The sequence below is a fragment of the Crocuta crocuta genome, unplaced genomic scaffold (assembly GCF_008692635.1).
Source record: "Crocuta crocuta isolate KB4526 unplaced genomic scaffold, BGI_CrCroc_1.0 scaffold96, whole genome shotgun sequence".
NCBI classification, from domain to species: Eukaryota; Metazoa; Chordata; class Mammalia; order Carnivora; family Hyaenidae; genus Crocuta; species Crocuta crocuta.
Window position 1 is genome coordinate 4,149,856 of NW_027531522.1, and position 4,044 is coordinate 4,153,899.

General features: G+C 44.9%; 1 protein-coding gene across 2 annotated transcripts in view; it reads right to left on the reverse strand.

The window, feature by feature from the left end:
- Nucleotides 1–3,468, reverse strand: part of BMI1 (BMI1 proto-oncogene, polycomb ring finger) — a 9,436-nt gene extending 5,968 nt beyond the window's left edge. For both annotated transcript variants that reach the window (XM_077772393.1, XM_077772394.1), the window contains exon 1: nt 3,341–3,468. The gene's annotated coding sequence lies outside the window, so the exon portion shown is untranslated. The remainder of the gene's footprint in view (nt 1–3,340) is intronic.
- Between the last annotated feature and the right edge of the window lie 576 nt (nt 3,469–4,044).

Consider the following 4,044-nt stretch of genomic DNA (forward strand, 5'->3'; position numbering starts at 1 on the left):
AACCCGGCGGGCAGCCTGGGGGGCCCCCGGAGCGCGCGAGTGGTAAGGGGAAAATGCAAACCGAACTCCCGGCCATTTCGGACACTCTTGGGGGCCTCTTTCCAAGTCGACTCGGTGCGAAGAGCTTCTTTCAGATCTTGACTCGGTCTCTCCTGTTAGCAATCACTAGGTCAAAATTTTCACGAAGGGATCTTTTGAGAATTGCCAACTGTGCACTTAGCCCGAACCCGCCAGGGCTCAAATTTCAGCGATGTTTATTGAACTGAACCTCTTTAAAGCTTTCTTCTCTAATATGAAGTTCTCCTGCAGATTAGATGAGCGATACAAAGTTTTGCTAAGGCTAAAAAGTGAAATCTGTTTTTCAAGAAGACAATGAGGGGGCAAAGCCGTGTGTTTTATTTGAAGTATGCTGGAGGCAAGAGAAACTACTTTAATCGGTAGGGTAGTGACAATATGTAAAGAACCATGTGACCAGCCCATTCCCAACGCTAAATCAACACCTTGTCAACCCAGAGCAACGATAGGAGAGAAAAACAAATGTCATTTTCTCAGCCTAACCTCCATACAAATCCCCACACGATGAAATAATATTCCCAACAGATACCATATATTACAGAAAAGTCACGGTGGGGAACTGTCAGCAACAATATACCAGCGGACAATCAGGGAAGTCAATTATTTCGTGTAGTGCTCTTGAAAAATGTATTTCTTACCCCCACTTCATTCATTTCAGAACCTAAAAATAGGACCATGCTTCTAGACCTGAGTGAAGTGCATTCTCAAAACTGCTCTGAATAGAAATCTAGGAACCTGTGGAACTTGAAGATGCATCTGAGGTTTTAATTCTTAGGGAATTTTAATACAGAAGAGGGAAATACCAATCAACATACCTCAATGGCTGAAACTAACAGCTTTAGAGTACTAAAAAAACGGCAAAAACAAAACAAAGCCTCCTTTATGAAAGTGATCACAGTGGCAACCAGCGACTTCAACCAGAAAACTTCATGTGTGATTTCTCAGTTATCTTTGGATTCCTTGTTTACAAGAATATTGTCAACATATTGTTAAAATAAATCTAATTGGGGTTGCAGACAAGTTGTGGGTGGAGCACTGTCCCAAAAGAGTAGCAATATTTAAATCCTTTGTACTTGACTAAAGACAAACCTTAATTCTTAAAGCAAACCCTCCTTGTGAAAGCACAGGACCTTTCCTAGAAAGATAACAAGGTGATACTTAGGTCTCCTTGTGATAACATATCACACCAATGTCACCGAACATGAAGTTTGAGAAGGGACTTCAATAAAAATAGCTGCCTTTATTTCTCTACCGTACAGAGAGCACCAAACACAACTACTAATATACAGAACAGTTAAACCTCAATGGAGGGTAATCTACTGGTTGGCTTTTAACATGTTAAGTCACAATCACCTGATTAAAACCCTTTCAAATTCATCTTAAGTCTTAATTCACATAACTCCTCTACCTAGGTTGGGCAAAATCTGGCCACAGTCCTATTGTCATTTATGATGCCAGTAAATATCACTTTGTTACTTACATAAAAATCAGTTCTTTATCTTTTTATACCACTTGAAAGTACTGGCAACGTAATGATGACTTCCAAAATGTTTGGCGTGCTTGATAGGTTTAAGAAACAATCTCCTGCACCTTAGAAATGAAAGCATCCTAAGTTCCAATACAGAAACTGCCAGGCAGGCAAGCAAAAGTGCACCAAACGTACAGTAGTAAAAATACTCAAGAGTTAAAACTTGCCATTGTAACATACTCAGTTAGGGTTGTCAGTTTAGTTGGGAGGCCTAACACCAGAAATGTCAAAATGAAGCAAAACAGAAGCAAGCTCTTATGTTAACAATCAGCTTGACTATTGCCATCTAAGAAATGCAAATGAACTCCATAACCCCAGTTGGGGTTCACAGCCCAGTAGAAGTATGGGTAAAGGTTGGGTTAATTTGACTCTTAGGGAGAACTTTGCCTAGCTGGGTACTTAACATACATCCCAGAACTTGGTGGTAGAGTATTAAAGGATTTATCAAGTACAATTCAATGCTCAACTTTCTTACAAAAGCATGTAGTGTATTCACACATGCATATGCAAGGACTTTTATATGGCTTTAAAGATACTGTTACTAGGCATGTAATTTGCACAGGTAAGTAATTTCAAACACCTTTGCACTCTGGGGCAAATGTATGGCGATGAACTCAAAAAAACTCTAAAAAAGTTTCTAAATTTGCCCATGAAATCAATCTCTAAGGGATTCTGGTCAGCCTACTTGAGATAAAATTCAAATATTAACCTAGTCACGTAAAATAGCGTATGCTGTCAACAATTTGCATCCTTAACTTTCAAGTCTTCACTGTAGCTTATAATGGGTTTCCAGAACTTGGGGGTTAAGGTTCTTATAAAATATACGATGAACTACTCACAACATTCTAGGTACGACCAACCTACGCTCGGATTTGGAGAAATATGCGCAGAATTTTGCCTACTTTAGGAGAAGGGGTTAAATACATGCTTCTCTTTTAAATATTGGACCGTGACCACTAAGCCCACTAAATCCTTTTACTGCAATTGGAAATGATCAAAGTCTCTCTACTTGTTTACTTCCAATCATTAACAGTAAATTTCTAGGGAAAACATCATGCTATATCGCTGTCAAACCCAGAAGGCTGTGTAAACATACATAGTCAACTTTTTCGTGCTCCTTTTCCAAAGCATCTCTTTACCACATGACCTATGCTGACATTTAGCAAAACCTAGAAAACGTAGTGGGCTTAAGTCATGGTCCTAAGTGCATCCCACAGGAGAGGCTGAGAGAAAAATTGCAGTCACCGAAGGGGGGAAAAAGAGAGAAAAAGAAGGGGGGGGGAGAAGGAAACCTCTTGCAAGACTAACGTCCAGTCACCATCATCACTGCCAAAAAAGCTCCAAATTTGAAATGCCCACTTCCCAGCGCGCACGTCCCAAGTAATGTTTAGAGAACTTATCTGAGGCTCCCAACAAATAACACCTTGAAAACTTTACCATTTTAAACACAAATGCAAGAGACCTTGGAAACAACTGGGAACCGCCATCTTACAAGCCATCCAATTTCACACAAGTGTCCCTCCAACTTAAGTTAATAACATTTTTGTTTGGGCTCTTTCCAGTTTAACATCCACCTTGGCGGGATCGCTGCCCCCCCCGCAACCCGTCCCTATAAAATGAGGACATTCTCTGGATGTTTAAACCCCTCAAAAGCCCTTTCTTCGGGAGAAGAGGGAAGCCACTTGACCCGAGCAGCTCCCGATTTCAGGAACCCGTCCCCGTTTCATCAAAATCTACCTCTCAACAAAGGGCGCCGTGGCGGGGAGAGCCGCAGAGGCTGGAAATAGAAGTGTTCTTCTCGGGGGCCATGTGCGTCGCGAGGGTGTAGAGGGGCGCTCGGGGGAGAAAGGAACTAAAACGTGGGGCCGCGCTGNCAGCCGGCGAGAGGCGATCGAAGCGGGCGGAAAAGACAATGAAAGTTAAAAGTCGTTCAGCAGAAAATGAATGTGAGCCAAGCGGCCATCTTGAAGCGAGCTGCAGACGCCGCTGTCAATGGGCAACGAGCGCAGCCGAGAGGAGCCGCGGCCGCCGCGCTCGGCTCATGCTGCCTCCCGAGCCCGGCCTCCTCCTCCTCCTCCGCCTCGGCCTCCTCCTCCTCCGCGGCCTCCTCCTCCTCCTCCTCCTCCTCGGCCTCCAGCGCCTCCTCCTCCTGGGCCTCCTCCTCCTCCTCCTCCTCCTCCTCGGCCGCCGCCGCCTCCTCCCGCTCCGCACTCGGGGGAGGGAGCGCGCGGAGGGGGCGCGATCAGTATTATTCTGCGGGGCTGGGAGGTGTTTCTAATCCGGATCGGGGCTCCCTCGCCAACATCCCCATTGTCTCGCCCGGATCTCTGCCTTTAATACTACGATTATTATTTCATAGTTGCTGTGGGGGGAGGAGGGCGAGTGGGGGGCGGGGTGTGTGTGCGTGCGGAGGGGCGGGGGGAGGGGAGGAAGGATGAGGA